Raw genomic sequence first — 21,025 nt, 5'->3', positions numbered from 1 at the left:
AGATCCAAATTCCAGTTCTTTTATTTCTTTTAGCATATTCACTATTTCTAGTACAGTTGGTTTAGACTTTGATTTCCATTTTCTAGTAACTGCTTTTATGGCAGCCACCAGAATTAGAGTCAACAAAGCCTTACCATAGCTAGGCAATTCTGATTCTGTATCCCAGCTTAAAAATAATTTCTAATTTTACTGATTTGCTCACCCAATATTTCTGACAGAGAAGTCTGCAAGGAGTTTTAAAAGTTGCCAGCTCATTACACTCCGAAAAATATGTTCCCAATTACCTCTTACTTCCTCATTACATTTCCAACATTTGCAATCTACCTGAAGAAATATTATTTGGAATCTGCTTGGGATATAAAAATGCCTATGAAAACACTTCCAAGCACAGATCCTAAACCTTCTAGACTTTGTTGACTATCTGGGATCTATACATATATCCTCACATTATTTCTTTGTGAATTGGTTATCCAAACTCTCGTCTCAATTCCTTCTACCCTCTTCTGGTTGATTTTATAGTTATCATGAAATATTCTATATGTCCTAGTAATTATCACTTTTATAACAGCAACACATGTTCTAGATTCTACAAAAACTCTATCAGTGCTGGTCTTTCACTTAGATCCCCCTATTCCTTTCTCTTTGTCTATACTCTGATATTAATCCGTGATGGTGAAAGCAATCTTTAGTCTGCAGACCAAATTTATTCTTGACCTCTTCCCGTTCTATTACCTTTCCCTCTGAAATTATTTGCTCCCAATATCTTGGTTCCTTTTCCAGTTTTCTCCAGTAAATTCCAGCCCCCTTTTGCCTATTCTCTGTACCCCTTAATTGCAGTCATCCTTATCAACATAATCTCCTTTCTCCATTACAGTGTTGGCTTAGTTCATGGAATACTTTCTGCTTACGTTATGAATATAATATTTTGTATGGTTATAGTTATTCTCCTTAAGGATCTGCAGCCAAAATCCCAGTCTCGCCTTATTTCTTGAGCTTCACCCCAGTTTCATCATCTTTTCTTTCCCCTTTGAATTATAGGGTTCTCCTTGTGCTAGGTATAGTAGCCATAACTGTGTAGCTGTGAAATACCCCTTCAAATCATGTAATCCTAAACCGCCTTGTTCTATAGGAAGGATCAACTCATCCAGCTTGACACTTGCCCTCTTCCCCTCCCAGATAAATCCTTCAAATCCTTATTAATTGTTCTTCACAACTTCTCTGGTTGATAAGAAATAAGCTTGATGTGTGTATAAAACCAAAGGGACTAAAACATTTTCGCTGCTTGCATTTTGCTATCCATATCCATAAAACAGAGCTTCCAATTTCTCAGTTTTTGTATTAGCTTTTGTTTGGTCTCTAAACACATATATATAGCTTCCGTAACAAAATCTTTTTTTTTTTAACCCATAATCCTAAGTACTTCATTTTATCTTGTCCCTCATAAGTGTGTGTATTGCTGAACCAATTCATGCGTGGGTACATAGTTTACAGCTATTGCTTATCTTGTCCCCCATAAATGTGTGTATTGCTGAACCAATTCATGCGTGGGTACATAGTTTACAGCTATTGCTTATCTTGTCCCCCATAAATGTGTGTATTGCTGAACCAATTCATGTGTGGGTACATAGTTTACAGCTATTGCCATTCTTTTATCTTCATTAATTTTGTATTCGGAACAGACTTGAAACTGTCTCAGAAAGTTCCACAACATTTAAATGTCATTTTCTGGTTTTTATCAGGGACAAAATAATAACATCTGCAAATAAGCCAACGTTTCTTGATTACCATATCAATTATATCCTTGAATTTCTGTCCCATATTTTCTTTGTCAATGGTTCTAAATATAATGCAAATAGCAAAGGGGAAATAAGATAACCCTGTGTGGTTCCTCAGTTCTAACAGAACTTCCCAGAGAGGAGCCACCCACTTTAATTTGTGCCTCTAATCCCTCATATATCTTCCTAATTAACTTTATTATTGTGGCAGGGAATACAAATGCTTCCATTGTCCTACTCATAAAATCCTAGCTAAGTATGTTGAATGCTTTCTCTGCATCAAGATCCACCAACAGTAGCATTTTCTTACATTCTGCTTCCTTTTGGATCATTATTATTCTATTAATATTGTCAAATGTTTGCTGCCCTTCCACAAAGCCATATTGATCCATATCTAACAGTTTGTCTTCACATTTGACATTCTTTTAGCTATTATAGACCTAAACACTTTATAATAATGGTTTATAATCAAAATTGACCTTTATGAAGGTGGATCTGATGGGTCTTTGTCATCTTTAAGTATTACCACCACCCCAGCTTTCTTCCAAGATGTTGGTGCTTTAAAATACTGTTAAACAAATCCTTCTAGATCTTTATCACTTTCTTTCCTCATAGCTTCCAAACTCACAGGAAAACCATCTATGCCTGGAGAGTTTCCTGTAGATTGGTTAATCATCACCATTTTTATCTCTGTCTAGTCTAGCCCAGTTTTTGTACTTGGGGAATAATATGTAAATTCTCTCTAAGCTCCTACTACTGAATTCACATCTTCCTTACCAAATATTTTCATGAATTTCTTCAGAAATCTACCCTCTTTTGTTATATTTTCCCTTCCAGGCTCCCAGATACATCTTCAGTGTTGCAAATCAAATTCCAGTCTCCACCTATAAGTAATATCCCAAACAAAAGCTGATTGTTTGCCACAGAATTTTCTTAAGTTTTAAGTGGAATATAAATACATGCCAGCATAATCCTCCTCCATTGTCAGTAGCCCTTTAATACTACAAATCTACCATTTTATTTTTTTCTGTTCTATCAGTATGTGAGCTCCCGTAACAATTAGTATAAGCCCCCCCTTTTCCTTTGTCCTAGAAATTTTGCTGAACAACCATCCTGAAACCTTTTCTTTACCAATTTCACATGCTCATTTCTTTCAAATGTAACTCCTGTAGTATAGGTTCATAGATTCCATATAGGTTCATAGATTAGTATTAAGCTAGCTGCCTTTGTGGGCCATTTAAGCCTAACCAATTAACTCATGTAACAATCAAACCCTGCACCTTGTGTCTGTAAGGTAAACACCTTAACCCTTACTGGATCATAGGATCATAGGAGATTACTAGGCTAATGCCCCTGAGGCCCTTACAAGCCTAGCCAAGAGTTTATCCCCAAAAAAGAAACCTCAATCAGCACCTGTCACCCCTGTCAGTGAGGGACACAGGTGGAACCCCTGGGACAAATTTGTAGTTTGTAGTGTAGGATGGCACAGTGGTGCAGTGGTAGCATTGTCACCTCACAGCAAGAGGTTCTCCAGTTTGATTCTTGGCTGGGGTGCCTTCTGTGCGGAGTCTGCATGTCCACCCTGCATTTGTGTGGGTTTCCTCCAGGTGCTCTGGTTTCCTCTCACGTTACAAAGACATGCATCTGGAGTGTTTCTCCCCAGGCCTCTGCTGAAAATTGGCTTTGTTCCAAGTCGGACTTTCCCAGTTAACAAATGTTAAATAAATAAATAGTTTCCCATCCACTCATTAAGGTTACACTTGAAGAGGGTCAGCGACATACTTTGTTTGACATGTATGGGGGAGTCTATTCCAGAGATGGGGCAGCCTCTGGGAGACAAACCTGTCTCTCCAGCAGGTTTTGTTAATCTCACATATTAGATTTAGGCCTTTTGATCGGGTAATGTGCAAGAAGTTAGACTTAGGGATATGGAGCATCTCTAGTAGAGCAGGGTCTGAGATTACCTTGTAGGTGAGACACAGATCACCTCTGAGCAATCTGTACGATACCAAGTAGAGTGATAGTGATTTGAGCCTGTCCACATAGGACAGGTGTTGGAGGCCATGGATTCTCTTTGTGAGGTATTTCTGTGGCCTTTCCAGTTGGTGCAGGTGTTTAGAGAGGTACATACCAAATGGGGCACTGTACTCAATTATTGGCCTAATGAGGGAGGAGTGCAAACAGGTAATAACCTCCTTTATTCTGTATGCAATCCCTTTACTTATGAAATGAAACAAGTATAAGGCTTTTCTGACCACTGCCACTACATGATGGTCGAATGTGAGATTGTTGTCAACCTGTGTACCCAGGTCTTTCACCACATGTTGTGTGTTTAAGGGTTGCTGTTGATGTGGTAATCAGTAGGGGCCCTGTTTTTGCCAAATGGTATGATAATACATTTTTTTGCATTTAACTTAAGGCCATGACTTTGGAATGAGTCATTTGTTGCTGTGAGACCCTCTTGTAGTATATTAACATCATTTGGGGAGTCAATGACAGCACCCAACTTAGAGTTGTCTACAGACTTGGTTAGCCACAGGCCTTTTGTCTTTGCCTGGATCTCTGAGAAGTAGATGCCAAACAGTAGGGGTCCCATGACAGATCTCTGGGGAACACCACTAGTGACAGGTATGTTATCGGAGGTGGAGGTACCTATTTTGACCTTGTGAGTCCTATCGGTGAGCCAGTTAGCCACCCACCTGATGAGATTGGGATTTACGCCAAGTTGTGTTAGCTTTTCAATGATGCCTGAGTGAGGGATTGTGTCAAAGGCTTTGGCCAAGTCATGGTAAGCTGACTGTCTATCATCCAGTGCCTTGGTGACAATCTCAAAAAATTCAACCAGGTTCAACAGGCAAGATCTACACTTGATGAATCTGAACTGGGTGGTGTCAAGTGCTTGGAGATTGCCTATGTCCTTGTTTATGAGTTCCATAATAATATACTCCATAGCCTTACAGATCAGACTTGTTAAGCTAATGGGGCGATAGTTTCCAGAGTCAGTAGTGACACCACCTTTTTGCAAAGGGATGACAATGGCAGTTCTCCACTCTGATGGAATGAAGCCTGTACTTAGGCTACAGTTGAATAGGGTGCACAATGGAGAGGCTAGTTCTTGCTGGAGATGGTGCAGAATACAGTCTGGGATACTATCAGCTACCATGGAATCTGTGTACTTTGCTTTGGATAGGGCCTTTAACACTTGATCTATGGAGATTTGAGGTGAGGGACAAGTATCGGGGATGTCAAATGAGCTTTAGGGGGACATGGGGGTGAAGTTCGCTATCTTCTAGCAGGTTGGTTAAGTCAACAGGATCAGTGTAAGTGGTACCATTAAGAACTAATTCGGAACAAACCTGGAGGTTGCAATTGAGGTTCCTGACATAACTGAAAAAGGCTCTGTGGTTAGCCTTTGTTTTGGAGGTTAGTTTCAATTCATAATTGGCTTTGGATGTTTTCACTAGTGATCTAATTTGCTTGTTGAGGCTAAGGAGGGAATTTTTCCAATTGGGAATTTGTGCCTTTTTACCCTTGGTCAGCAGCTTCTTCCTTTTGTTGTAAAGCCTGTTGATAGAGGATGTCCACCAGATAGATTTGTGTTTCCTTGATGAGCAGGTTTTAGTTCTGTTGGGTATGGCTGAGTCCATGCAGTTGTACAGGTGCTTGTATACTGCACTGTCATACTGTTCAGCATATTTGGCTGCATCCTATGAGGGGGATGGTGTTGTGAAGCTACCGATCCCCCTCTATGGTGGGGTATTTGAAGTCACCAAGGATCAGGGTGTTAGGGGGGTACCTTGATGGAGTCAAGTAGGTCCAGGTAGGAGGAGTGGGTGTCCTGAGTCATGGAGGGGGATCTATAGCTGGCTATAACTTGGATGGGTGTCCTGCCAATTGTCAGTTACACCTGGAGTAGTTCTAGTGCATCATACTGGCAAACCAGTTTGGAGGTGTGCTTGTCTTTAATGAAAATAGAAATTCCACCACCCTTAGTCTTCCCGACCTCATTTTGGGGTCAGAATGTGTGGAATGAGGTAGGTGCTCTCCACAGTCTTGAACCAAGTTTCCATGACTGCACAGATGCTGGCATCTTCCAGTGTGGGGAGAGCCTCCAGTGAGTACATTTTCAGGTTAAGGCTCCTAGCGTTAAGCAGCATGACTTTCAATTTGCTTATACCAACCTTATAATTATTTGCACTCTGCATTTCTTTCTTTTCTGTATATACCTATGAGACCATTCATATTCAAATATAATATGGAAAGTATATATCCAAGGCTTCTTCAGAGTGAAAAACATATAGCACACAAACATTTTATATGCTACAAACTAGTTACATGGTCATTCTCCTAATAAATCAATTAACCTACTTTTTTCAAAACATAACATATATAAAACTAACCCACAAGAAATTCTAAAATGACATTTGTCATACTTCTACAAATACATAACATATAAATATAACATCCAACTAAAATGATTTATGATGGTTTTGTTAAAAACTACAATTATATCTTTTGAGATCTCAACTTTAAAATGTTGGAATAGAACAAGTTTCATTAATACCCAATTATTGCTTAGCATTCACCAACTTTTTGTATTCTAACATATTTTTAAAATAACCACCACTTACATTCATTTCTACACTATCAGCTACAAAGAACAAAAACTTCTTGAAATGATTATAAACCGTGGAGTGCATATACAGGGCATTACTGCTTGTTTTTGTTTTTAATATCCCTCAAATGTTCAGCCATCTGATCTTTGAGCTTTCTTGTAGTTTTGCCTATATAGAATGCCAGACAAGACATAAAAGAAGGCACATATACCACAAAATTGGTGTTACAATTGCATCAACCAGGACATTGAAGGGTTATTTCATAACCTGAAATAACCACATAAGCTCCATCATTAATGTATTTAAAATACTTACAAGAACCACACTTGTTCTTCTTTGATTTCATTTTATTAATCTTCAATCCTAAACCAATCTGAAACCAACCCTTTAAGTTATTTCTCCTACTATAAGCTACCATAGGTTTAAATCCCAATTTAGCTTTTAGTTCATAAGGAAAAAGGGAATTCCAACGTGTATTCAAAATATTAACCATAGCAGGTGCACAAATCTTGTTGTATTGCAACACCATAGCTCCTTTTCTATTGTGTTCCTGTATGTGGGACCCAAAATTACTACACATGTTCGTTGGTAACCCGGACTTTAAAATAGGTGCAAATTTCACGTCTAAACTTTGTCACTTTATTTTTGAGCTTCAATAAAAGGCCCATAGGTTTACCTCTGTCCTTAAACATTCCCACCAATGTTTTTAGTTCATCTCTGAGCCTGACGTCTTCCCTCACTATTCTTGAAAGACTCACCATTTGCACTTGAATAACACTTCTTTTCTGACGAGAAGGGTGGCAACTATTAAGATGCAACAATACAATTGAATGTGTCTCCTTTCTAGAAATATTTGAACACAGTTGTCATGTTTCAAGATCCTTATAAATAAATAAATCTAAAAACTCAATACCTTCTGTTTGAACTTTACCAGTGTATTTTGAAAATGTTGTGGTGCTGTTTAGATATTTAAGAATTCTGAGACTAATCTTGAAAGCCTCACCACCTGACCTTTAATAACACTCCTTTTCTGATTTTGAGGGTGGCAACTATCAAAATACAAAAATACATTTGAATGTGTCTCCTTTCAAAAAATATTTGAACACAGTTGTCGTGTTTCAAGATCCTTATAAATAAATAAATCTAAAAACTCAATAGCTTCTGTTTGAACTTTACTAGTGAATTTTAAAAATGTCATGGTGCTGTTTAGATATTGAAACAATTCCAAGACTTCTTGTACACTCCCTCTCCATAAAATAAAAATATCATCCAGAAATCTCATATACATAAGTATCTTGTACATAAACCCTGATGAGAAAACATGGAGCCTTTCCCATTCAGTCAAAACTTAACTGGCATAAATAGGGGCACATTTAGCGCCCACTGCCATACCAGCCACTTGTTGAAAGAATTCATCTTCAAAAAACGAAATAATTGTTTTTAAGAACCAATTCCGTCAAGCTCACTAGCATATTGATTTTAACATTAGTTAGAGTAGAAATGAATGTAAGGGATGATGATTTTAAAAATATGTTAAAATACAAAGAGTTGGTGTGGCAAATTAGACAGAATGCTAAGGAATACCAGGGTATTAATGAAACTTGATCTTTTTCAAGCATTTTAAAATCAAAATTTCAAAAGATATAAATGTAGTTTTTAACAAAGCCATCATAAATCATTTTAGTTGGACATTATATTTATATTGTATGTATCTGTAGAAGTATAATAAATGTCTTTTTAGAATTTGTTGTGGGTTAGTTTTATATATGTTAGTTTTTGAAAAAAGTAGCTTAACTGAATTATTAGGTGAATGACCATGTGACTAGTTTGTAGCATATAAAATACTTGTGTCATTCTGAAGAAGCCCTGGAATTATATGGGGTGAAATTGCTTAGTTTTTTTTAACAAAGTACCTCACTTTTCATTTTCTGTGTTTACTTTTGGCTGTGGTGTTTTTTTTATTTTTAAAGTGTTCTGTATTGTTTAGTCGCTAAGTGTTGCTTAGCGGTTGGTTCATAATATGGAAAGTGTTATTATTCTGATAAGAAATTATTATTCTCACCTGTTATTTATAACATCTTTTTTAATGTCTAGTTTCACCTTTTGTGTTACATGCATACACTAATGTTTGGCAGGTTGATCTTTTATACAGCTGTTTCTTGTCATATCCATTTGAACCTTTGTCACATCTTGCAAGACTTTTGTTTTAATGAAACCCCTCAAAAAACACACACATTCACATACCCAGAGCACCCCCATAACCTATTAACTTAATGGAAACACACAAAACTATGTATATCTTCAAATAATGAAATTTAACCATGGTAATAGGAACAACTGTCCTAGCCTGACAGCTATACCCACAGGCTTTAACTGACATGTAATAAAGGTTTTCCATGCTAAAATGCATGGTGTAGCATGTACTTCTACTTACATTAAGTATTGTCTGTTTTTGTCTTATCTTTATTTCTCTCCCAGGTGTAGAAAACAACTTGAATATTTTCAGAAAACATTATCTTTTAGCCATTGAAAGAAAAAAGTATTCTGTTTTTACTTCCCTTATCCGCTTGTCTCCTTAGAAACATAAGAACCAGATAAACAGTTGCCTTTAGCTACAAGCTTCTCATGTTACACTGTGAACAGTTATTTGCTACAGGAAAACTTTTCATTATATTCAATGTTCTTTTATTTACTTGTTTCCACTTAAAATGTGTTTTTAGATCAAACCAAGGGCCTTAATCCAGTCAGTCCCCTATGCAAAAGTAAGAAAAAGCTTATCAGTTTTATTTATATCATACTCGTTTGTCCAGGCTGTCTTCCGTTTTTGCATTGCAATGCCTACATTTATTAAAACTGAACAAAAAGACAGAAAGAAGGGGAAAAGGGCACCTTTTTACTTTACTATCCCTATTACACACAAAAATAACTGAAAAAGCTTTACTATATAATATGCAGTACGTCATGTTTTATAAAAATACTGTTAAGAACAGAATCATTATACTTATAGTTGCCTCTTTTCTTCCTCTTCCCCTCTCCTTAATGTTCTTCCAAACTTTAATGGCATGAAGTAGGACATATGCTTTCGAGTCCCTTATAAGTTTAACAAAGTAAAAAAGTCCAATATTTCTAGGTTTTCTTGCTCCACCATATTTTGTAAATGTAATTGATGCTTTGTAATCCCACATTTATTCATTAATTTATGAGTCGCTGATTTATTTCCTATTGATCTCCATTTCCTAACTTCAGTCTCTGATTCATTTCCAACATACTCTTGGTTCTTCTAGTCAACTCCTGTGCTTTTTTATGTCTCTCAAGCATTTTATTTTGGAACTTTGGTAAAGGTTTCACTGACATTGTCTGTCTATGACCTTTATTATCAGAAGAATACAAAGCAGAATCTCCTTCTGTTTGGTAGCTCACTTTTTTGTTGGATAAACTTTTGTATGTCCTCCTTAGCATGTTCTGCATCAAAAATGACTTTGGCCCTCCAGGAAGAAATATTCTGAAAACAGCTGGATACAGCAGCTTGAATCTCACACCTGCTTCTCAACATTCCCTGACTGCTGGAATAAATTTACTCCTCTTTTGCTTGGTGTACAGTGAGTAATCATTTTCCATAAACACTCTACTGTCTCCAACTTTTAGTACTCTGTCCTTCTGCTATAGTTTTGTCAGAATTAACTCTTTCTGTTGGTAGGATTTCATCTTTACTATTAAGAGATATTAGCTATTTTCGTGTGGCCAGTTTTACAGCATACACATCATGTGCCCTTTCAATTAACAACTCCTGCTGTGAAATACCAGTCCAGTTCATTATTTGTGCTTTCATAAAATTAATGTAGTCTGTTCCTTCCAGTTTTTCTGGTACAGCAGACAATATCAGGGTTTCCGTACATGCTCTGCCCTCTATTTATACCATTTTTTTTGAAAATGTCTTCTTGAGCAGTCTCATACTCAGCCACCCTTTTCTTCATGTTGACCTCTGATTTTTTGCATTTTTATCAGCTCATCTGAATATCTGTTTAAAGCTTCTTCCATTTTTTTCAGCCTTTTGTTATTTGAGTTGATATACTTCTTCAGTGTTTCATTTATTTTAATCAGCTCTGAGCATATTTGACTTATTTTTTTCCTCTAGATTACTAGAGGTCATATATTGTACCAAAGCTGGAGCTTGAGCTACTTTTTGCTGAACAGCTGCAGGATTCTCCCCAGCCAGTGTTTCTCCCTCAACTTTTGTGGTTGCCTTTCTTTCATGTTCTCTAAATTTGGATCCAGGCAGTGCACTTACTAGCAAATAACTGAAATTGACCCAAAATATAAATTCACTGGTTCTTTTTTCTGGGTTTCTGTTTTCACACTGCAAGAGCTGAAATTAAGTTATTCAGTGTGTAACCATCTTGGCAGTCAACCCAGATACTATCTTGATAGATCTAAATCTTTTAGATCTTTGGATTGATTGTTTATTTCTTGTGAGGTTAAGAAGAAGGGACAACCAGTGTCAAAATAGTCTATTTCTGAATGGTTGTCTCAAACTGATACCTTTTGTTATACTCACCACAGCAAAATTACTTCAGACAGGGTCAAGGCCCACTTTACAAGGGCCTTGTCTTCATCTATGGCTTTTTGGAAGGAGTTGGATTCTAGAAGTATTGTAGAAACAGCAACTTGGTTCTCTCTCTCTCTCTCTTTCTATACACACACACACACACACACACACACACACACACACACACACACATTTACATGGCATATAAGCTTGATTATTTATCTATGTCCAGATCAGGCTTTGCTAGGACCATTCCAGGACCCTGTTTAGTCTCTGCCTCTCCACAGGATATGTGCCCATAGAATGGCGCACGACAATGGTGGTCCTGCTACACAAGGGTGGGGCCACAACTGACCCTGGGAACTACTGACCAATAAGCCTGACCAGTCTGATCTGTAAGGCTATGGAGCGAATCATTATGGAACTCATAAATGGAGAGATTGGGAACCTCCAGTCGCTGGACCTCACACAGTTCGGCTTTGTCAAGAGCAGATCATGCCTCCTGAACCTGGTGGATTTCTTTGAGACAGTTACTCAGGCTATAGATAAGGGAAAGGAGGTACACACAGCTTACCTTGACCTTGCTAAAGCATTTGACATAATTCCCCATTCAGGTATTATTGATAAGCTCACCAGCCTGGGCATAAACTTTTACGTCACAAAATGGATGACAAACTGGCTCTCAGACAGATCCCATAAAGTAAGAGTAGAGGGATCTATGTCCGAATCCAGACCAGTAATGAGTGGTGTGCCTCAGGGCTGCGTCCTGGGGCCCCTCCTGTTTGGCATATACTTCTCAGAAGTACAGGCAAGCACGGAAGGGCTGTGGCTGACTAAGTTTGCGGATGACTGCAAACTGGGTGCTATAATAGAGTCTCCGGCTGACATGGAGATCCTCCAGAAGGGCCTAAATGAGACTGATGCATGGTGTCAAAGCCATGGTCTCAAGCTAAATGCAAAAAAATGCATAGTAATCCCCTTTGGAAAAAACAGAGTACCCACAAACTACAACATAGGAAGTAATCCCCTGAAATCTGAAGAAGAAATAAGGGATCTAGGGACCCAAGTAGATAGTCAGCTTTCCTTTGATAACCATGTTGCCAAAGTGGTTAGAAAATCCTTCTATGTGACCCATCTGATCACGAAAGGGTTCACATCAAGATCTAAGGATGTAATGGTGCCCCTCTACTCTTCCCTCATCAGACCCATTATTGAGTACAATGCACCAATTGGAATGTACCTGGCTAGATATCTCCATCAGCTGGAGAGACCACAGAGGTACCTAACCAAGAGGATTACTGGCCTCAAACAGTTGCCCTATGCAGCATGATTGAAAAAGCTAAGACTGTTTTCTGTTGCATACCGCTTTCTCAGAGGCGATCTCTGTCTAACGTACAGAGCCATGTCCAACCCAGAATTGTTGAACATGCTCCATCTTAGCAAAACCAAATCTACTCGAGCTACACACTCTAAGGATATAAACCTCAACACAACAAGGAATAGAACATGCTGGAGGGATAGATTCCCTTTGCAGAGACGTCCCGATCTACATAAGACAGAGCCCCTCACTATCACTGTTCAAGAGGGACCTTGATGAGTGGATGGGTAACAGAAAGTTCACACCGGGGATCACACCAACAGCACTACTAGATAGGGGCCAAGGGTCTAGGGAACTACTAAAGGGGCGGTGAATACCGTACAAAGTGGCTGGGCTAATATATGCCTTCAGGCAGATAGCCCAGTACCAACCTATGAACTTATTCTCCAAGGGCTCCCAGAGCCTTTCCCTTCCACCTCTCAACTATAGTAAGCTAGGGTAATCTACCCATATAGCTAAGGCTCTTGCTGCAGTGATCATTCGAACATCTACTGTTGTGATAAGTTTACTTAGACAACTGTACTTTCTTAATCAAACTCTTGCCCTCCATTCTGATCTACTCATTTTCTTTATTATTCTTCAGGATTACTGGGACTTTCTGTGATGCATTCATGACTGGTAAAATGCCAGGATCTATATGAATATGATAAATGTCCTGTCTAGACCAGTAAATAAACTTTCATATTCATGAAGCAAATAATCCTTTGTTATGTGCACATTGTGAATTATTTTCTATGCGGCAAGCTTCTGAGAAGTCAAATGTTAAATATGGCTGAAGTTTCTGTTTCAGCTAGCTGAAACTGAATCTTATATTTCTTATTCTTCTAATTGCAAGTAAGGAGTTTCTGACTCAGTGATAACACTTGATGGCCTGAATAAGTCTGCATCTTCACACAGAAGGCTTCAATTAGCTCCTTTTCAGTTTCAGTACTTTAGAAATTTGAGCAGACATTACATTATACTCTGCACAGTACAATTTAGTTATTGAGTGCTGTGCTCCAATTTATTTCAAATTCTCTGTATCCCATGATTGTACTCACCACACAGTTAAAACACAGCTAACACTCTTTCTTTACTTAATATATTCATAGGTACATAATGTGATGTTTTTTCTCCACATAAATATGTTTATAGTAAATACATTTCTTACATTTACACACTAACAAAGTGATTGCTTTTATCAGAGCTTTTACACAACTGACCAAATGCAAGACATTTCTTTTCATTGTGCTTATATCTGCATATTTTGCATACTTTATCAAATACAATTTTTCTCACAATTTCATGTCTCAACAACATTTTAGTGTGTTTTACTTATTTTTTTTTGTGTGTTCTGTTCTCTCATGCAACCTTAAATATTTCACACTTTTCTGAGAGCTCTTTTAATTAAACCAGAGTGACTTTACTTGCTTAATAAGAATCAGTTTCCTGCAGTGATCTATCTCTTCCATGATCATTTGAAATGTACACCATTGTGTCTTTTAGTTATGAAAATGTAACACATCAAACTCATAATATTGGCTCAATTATTTGATTCAGTAATATAAGCATCAATACTTTTTTGAGACCTTCTGCTGTTATGATGAACAAATAGTAGATATATGAGATGATATTTTCTTGGCTGTTACATCACTACAATACTCTCTGTTTCACAAAATGTAAGACTTGCTATAAACTTTAAGGGCTTCTTTCCATGAGACATATAGAAATATAGAACACTGCCTTTCAGTCATCTTGGCTAATTTGCTTACAATCTGGAATAAATCAAATCTATGGATTCATTTTTAGTTCTTGGACAAAACTAGCTTGCAGAAGGATGCACCATTTTTAAGTGGAAGATGAAATGATTTATCATGTGTCACTTCTGACACCATATAACATATGATATTTGAGAATTTGGAAGAATGATTTGGACAAGAGCAAGTGTGCTGCTGGCTTCATCAACTTTACCTTTAGACTGCATAACAATGTATGAGATACCTGAACACTTGGCTCTCATTTGGTAGTTTGAGTATTACTAAAGGAGTCAAATATTTGAAAATATTCATCTATATGTTAATGAGAATCACACAGATGTAGGTAATGGAAGAGAAGCACTGTAATAAAGTAACAATATGCTACCATATTTTCATGAGTGATAGGAAGTGTTGGGAGAGGAGTAGCAGTCTATGCAAGAGAATGAATAGCCTGAGAGGTGAAGGACAAAGAAGGGCAAACAGATTGTGCTAGAATGGTAGTGATGAAGATGTGAGTTACAATGGTAATCATATTGCAGGCAGATTGTGGAGTAAGCTGGTGGCTTCACAGAATGTATTGCCCTTTGAATACCTTGATGAAGTAAAACAGTCTGTTAGTGGACAGGAGTCAGAAAATGAGGTTTGTGCTGATATGAGATCTCACTCTCCAAGCAGCAGACTGCTTGACTTTTATTTATTTATTTATTTATTTTTTTTACATTTGTTGACAGGGATAGTCCGACTGGATATATGTCCATTTTCAGCAGAGGCCCAGGGAGAAAAGCTCCACATACCAAAAAAGAGACAGTTCATACATCACTGAGTGATAAACTCAGGCAGACATGTTTAGAAAAATATAGACAAAGAATACAGGCAGATATCAATATACACAATGCACAGACTTACATCTGACTGGCAAAGACGTATCAGAAAATGTGAACATAGAATACAATCAGATCTGATAATTCACAGTGCTTAGACATTCAAATGCTATGAGGCATAGATACTTGGCTAAACAGGAGGTTGGGTAGCAAGACATGTATTAGTGAAGTTGTTAGGTTTAGAATGAGAGCACAGCCAATGAGATGTGAGGTATTTTTTGAGTTCTCTTTTAAATAGGAGTAGTGAGGTTTCCTTGGTAATGGTAGTAGGGAGTAGATTCCAGATTTTACCGGTTGAGTTGGCAAATATAGCATTGCCTGCAGAGTTGTTGGATTTTTGGGTGAGTATCATTAGTTTATCAGCTGAGCATAATTGCCTGGGGGCATTATGAGGGGTGAGAATATTTTTGAGGGCAGGGGTGTTATCAGGTTGATGGAGTATGCTATGCACTACTATAAGCTGGTTGAACTGTAGAAGGGTAGGATACTCTAGCCATCCAAGTGCTTTGAGGTTCTGGCAATGGTGGGTCCTAAAAGCCATGCCTGTAGCGAATCTGGCTATATGACTGTAACATCCTGATAATTTGTTGAGATGGTTTTGGATAGGTTGGTGAGTGCAGGGGAGGCATACGTAAGGGTAGAGAGGAGGTGTGGTCTTGCAATAGCTACCCTAGCTGGGGGGGGTGTGGGGGTGTGGAAAGGTTTGGCTCTGTACAGGGAGCCAAGCTTTTTGTTGATGGACTTAATAGTGTGATTGACATGTTTATCAAATTTAAGGTTGTTGTCTATTATTACACCTAGAAGCTCTGTATGGTCATCAGGGGAGATAATGGAGTCATTGCTAGATTTGATGTTGAAGGAAGGAGGAGGAATTCTACGGTTAGGGGAGAAAAGTAGTAGCTTGGTTTTGTTAGGATTTAGAAGCAGGCGGTGATTAGCTAGCCATGTTTCTACCATGCTGAAAGTAGTCTGGGTGAGGCTTAGAAGTTGTGTAGGTGAGGAGGTGGAGCATATTAGCACTGAGTCATCTGCATATTGGATGCAAGTGACTTATATCTTGGAAAGGGAAAGACTCCTGATAGAATCTTTATATCACTTAGACTGTGTATTCATTTGGTGAAAAAGGCACTAAACCCCCCCTGATTTTGAGATTGATACTGAAAATCCCAGCACTTCAAAGAATAAACTGTGATTGAAAAAAAAAAAAAAAAAAAGAAGTAAGGAAAAGAAAAAAAATAGTGAATTCCAAATCACATGGCTACATCTTTTAAGCATTTTTGCTGGGGTGCTGCACTCTTTTCATCCCCTAATGTTGGAGCTATGCACTGTATACTTCTACTTCTTGGGTCTATATCACTTTGTTGAATAGTCAATTCAGTGAATGACTGTTCATTGAACCCACTGAAGCAAAAACTCATTTTAGCAAATGATCGTTTCAGCAATTTTTTACGCAGGGAAAAAAATTGTAGGCCAACTACTGACCATGACAAATGCTATATAATTTAAAACTCAGCAAAGTGGAGGCTGCATTCCCCAACCCCCTAACTAAATATACCAACTCTGAGATCGCACTACAGTGGGGAAAGGGGCAATTCCTGATGATGGCCAACTACTTCCTTTCCCTGCGAAAAAATTCACTGAAACGATTGTTCGCTAAAATAAGTTTTTGCTTAAGTGGGTTTGATGAATAGTCATTCACTGAACAGACTGTTTGACAAAGTGATATAGACCCCTACATCGTAGTATATTAAATCCAAGCTCACTGAATCTCAGAGCAGGGAAGTTCTTGAGATACAGCAACTTTATACAGTTTATAGTCCTGCAAATTCACACTTACAGTTCTGCTGTTCTGATGATCACAGTTATGATCCTTAGAATTTCATCAAATGACTAATACTGTGGCATAGAGGGATAGAGCCCTGGCTGTTTCCCAGGTGATCCAGGTTTGATTAATGGCTCAGGTGCCTGAGGTGCTAGGTGGGGAGGGTGGGCATGTCCATCCTGGCAGGAGCAGGGAGGTGTATGTATTTGGAGCCTACTGTCATGGTTGATTTCCTTGGTGGAGACTGGGTATACAACTTGGAGTTGGGCAGGCTATCTTGTTGACATAAGTCCCTTGAGGAAGTGAAAGACTGTCCAGAGTTAACACCTATTGCATGTCCCACATTTGGTGTGTCACTGGGCATGTGAGGAGGTTGGAAAAATATAGGAGAACACTCCCCTGAAGCAATGTGATGGAGTCCCAGGATTCTTGATCTCCTCACTGGCCCAGAACTTTGGTTGGTTATAGGCTGGAGGAAGCTAAGATATATCTGATAGACCTGGTTGATAAGAATAGGTACTGGTGCAGCTGGTGATTAACCACAGGGAGTGAAAACACTATAAAAAATTGTTTCAAAAGGCACCCTATGAACAAAGTTTTAGATTTAGGCCTCAATAAATTGGGTAAAGTGTCCACTGCATAGATGAGCTCTCCACCTGTCAACAGTGACCATGACACAGGGTGGATGACTTTAAGCAGGGCATTGCTGACTTAAGATATAAAGCCTGCAGTGTACTACAGTGTCACTCACAAAGTAGAATGGAGTAGGCAAATGTTTATATGAACACACCAAAATTTTATTGTAATCCAAGGTTACAATTGTAGAATATCCAAATGTATAAGCGCTTTCGTCTCCTTTTTAAATAAGTTCAAGAGACTTCATCAGATACAATTAGTTACTTTCATCACCTAAATTTAAAAGAAGAAATTCAAATTACATCACATCCTAGAGCAGTCAACACACCTTCATTTTAAGCCATACTATACTTAAAATTGTCATTACTTCCACAACAGTTGGAAGTTGAAAGTTGTTAAAACCATTAAAAATACTTTTAAAATACTTCATGAATTTTAAAATCACTACCTATCTACAATTATATTAATAACTTAACATTTAAATAAATTTAAATAAATAAATCCATGTGGTAATAAATATAAATAAATACCTAAAATATTGGAGAACATATATAAGTGTAAATAAATACTCATTCAAACAGTGTATATATGAATAAGTTTGTTATACTAAGATAGTTACAAAGTGTATTTTAACGTCTATTCAGGGCTTTAATTTTCAAGAGACTACTAATAGACAAATTATCATTAAGCCCTGGCCAATACATGGCATTCAGTTTGATCTGACATCCTAGTTCCATTTTGTCAAGCTGGTAAGACCATGCTCCACCTCTTGCACTAATCATTACAGTGTCTAATATAATACATTTAAAAGCATGGTCTGGGTAAGCCATAATATGTTTTGCTAAGGCGTTCCCTTCCCATAGATCACGTATGTTTCTGAGATGTTCCCCTATTCTGTTTTTAAATTTGCGCTCAGTCTTGCCCACATAAAAACATGGGCACAAATTACAAACAGCACAATATACAACCCTCTCAGTTGTACATGAAAATCTACCTCTCAGCCAAATTCTAATTCCATTTATTATGACATTGCTATTAATTTCCATAATGTTCGGGCAGAGCTTGCATCTCCCACATTTATGCATGTGTCCTTGAAGATACTCTTCCTGTCATCTTTCAAACATATTTTTAAGACACTGTCCTTCCTTATATATGCAAATAGGAGAGTCCCCCAAAACGTCTCTCGTTTCTTTGTCACTCCTAATAATTTCCCAATTTTTTATTAAAATGTTCTTACTATAGTGTGCTTCATTATTGAAAGTTGTCAAAAAACTATTTTCATAAATCTTTTCATTCACTGGTGTTGTGGCCATGGTTATATTAGTGTTGGCTTCATTTCTATTGTCATCTCCACTATTAATTATTTGATTTATGTTACTTATCTGGTATTCAACATTTTGGCTCCTGTCTTCTAGAATGGGAGTAAAGTGCCCAGATTGTCTTTTGTCATTAACTTCTTGCATAATCGTATCAATTAGACTAATAGGATAACCTCTTCTAAGGAACATACATTTCAGCAAGTTGCATTCCTCTACATAGTCATCCCAAAGAGTTGTCATCCGGGCTGCATGGACAAATTGCTATTTTAGTACAGCTCACTTTTGTTTAAAGGGATGATAAGTGCTGAAATGTAAAAAACTATTAGAGTAGGTTTCATTTCGAAATATTCTAGCTAGAAATCTATTCTCAGTTTCATCATTTAGTAAGTGAACATCTAAGCATGCTATATGTGTATCACTGACAGTATGTGTAAACCTCAAGAAACTGGTTGTTTCATTGATAAATGCAAGAAAATTATCCAAGATGTCTATGGGCCCTTCCCATAATATAAACAAGTCATCCAGGTAAGATTTATGAAAATAGTTTTTTGACTACTTTCAATAATGAAGCACACTATATTAAGAACACTTTAATAAAAAATTGGGAAATTATTAGGAGTGACAAAGAAACGAGAGACATTTTGGGGGACACTCCTATTTGCATATATAAGAAAGGACAGTGTCTTAAAAATATGTTTGAAAGACGACAGGAAGAGTATCTTCAAGGACACATGCATAAATGTGGGAGATGCAAGTTCTGCCCAAACAATATGGAAATTAATAACAATGTCATAATAAATGGAGTTAGAATTTGGCTGAGAGGTAGATTTTCATGTACAACTGAGAGGGTTATATATTGTGCTGTTTGCAATTTGTGCCCATGTTTTTACGTGGGCAAGACTGAGCGCAAATTTAAAAACAGAATAGGGGAACATCTCAGAAACATACGTGATCTATGGGAAGGGAACGCCTTAGCAAAACATATTATGGCTTACCCAGACCATGCTTTTAAATGTATTATATTTGACACTGTAATGATTAGTGCAAGAGGTGGAGCATGGTCTTACCAGCTTGACAAAATGGAACTAGGATGGCAGATCAAACTGAACGCCATGTATTGGCCAGGGCTTAATGACAATTTGTCTATTAGTAGTCTCTTGAAAATTAAAGCCCTGAATAGACGTTAAAATGCACTTTGTAACTATCTTAGTGTAACAAACATTCATATATGCACTGTTTGAATGAATATTTATTTACACTTATATATGTTCTCCAATATTTTAGGTATTTGTTTATATTTATTACCACATGGATTTATTTACTTAAATTTATTTAAATGTTAAGTTATTAATATAATTGTAGATAGGTCGTGATTTTAAAATTCATGAAGTATTTTAAAAGTATTTTTAATGGTTTTAACAACTTTCAACTTCCAACTATTGTGGAAGTAATGACAATTTTAAGTATACTATGGCTTTAAATGAAGGTGTGTTGACTGCTCTAGGATGTGATGTAATTTGAATTTCTTCTTTTAAATTCAGGTGATAAAAGTAACTAACTGTATCTGATGAAGTCTCTTCCACCTATTTAAAAAGGAGACGAAAGCGCTTATACATTTGGATATTCTACAATTTTAACCTTGGATTACAATAAAATTTTGGTGTGTTCATATAAACATTTGCCTGCTCCATTCTACTTTGTGATTGACTAGTGATTTCTGTTTGTTCAACTTTTTCATAGTGTACTACAGTGCACTTCTTCTAAAAGGTGGCCTGCAAGCAGATGGAAGTGGTTTTGAAATAGGAGCTTAGACAAAAGGATAAATTGGGGGAAGAACAACCTGCTGATAGGCTGAAAAGTATATCCAGGTATTTGTACAAAAGAATGAAAGTGGAGTTCAGGAGGGGACTGAAGTTGCTGAGTTGAGAAGGGAGTGTGGCACTCTGGAGTGGTGAGAAAGCATTCATATAGTTGAAAGAAGTCATAGAATAAGATAAGGGTTTATATCAAGACAAAAAGGACATTACTAAACAGGTGAGGAAGACCAAGGCTGGACTGATGAGGAATCTATTCTAGGTTAAAATAGGGATGGCAAGAATTTTTCAGGTACATTTCACAGGGGAAGAATAGGGAAATTAGCCTAAACAAGATGAGCAGGGATTTAAGGAAGGATAAAAACAACAGAGACATTGCTTAAGTGCTATGTAAGTTCTGTGTTTCTGTATTCATAAAAGAAAGAAAAAAAAGGAAGGGTACCATGAAGGGAAGGGAAGAAGGCAGTGTGGCAACAGGAATAAGTGTATTGATGAATGGAGA

This window comes from Protopterus annectens, chromosome 4.part0, assembly GCF_019279795.1.
Source record: "Protopterus annectens isolate FY-2018-M chromosome 4.part0, PAN1.0, whole genome shotgun sequence".
NCBI lineage: Eukaryota > Metazoa > Chordata > Ceratodontiformes > Protopteridae > Protopterus > Protopterus annectens.
This window is presented reverse-complemented; position numbering follows the sequence as displayed.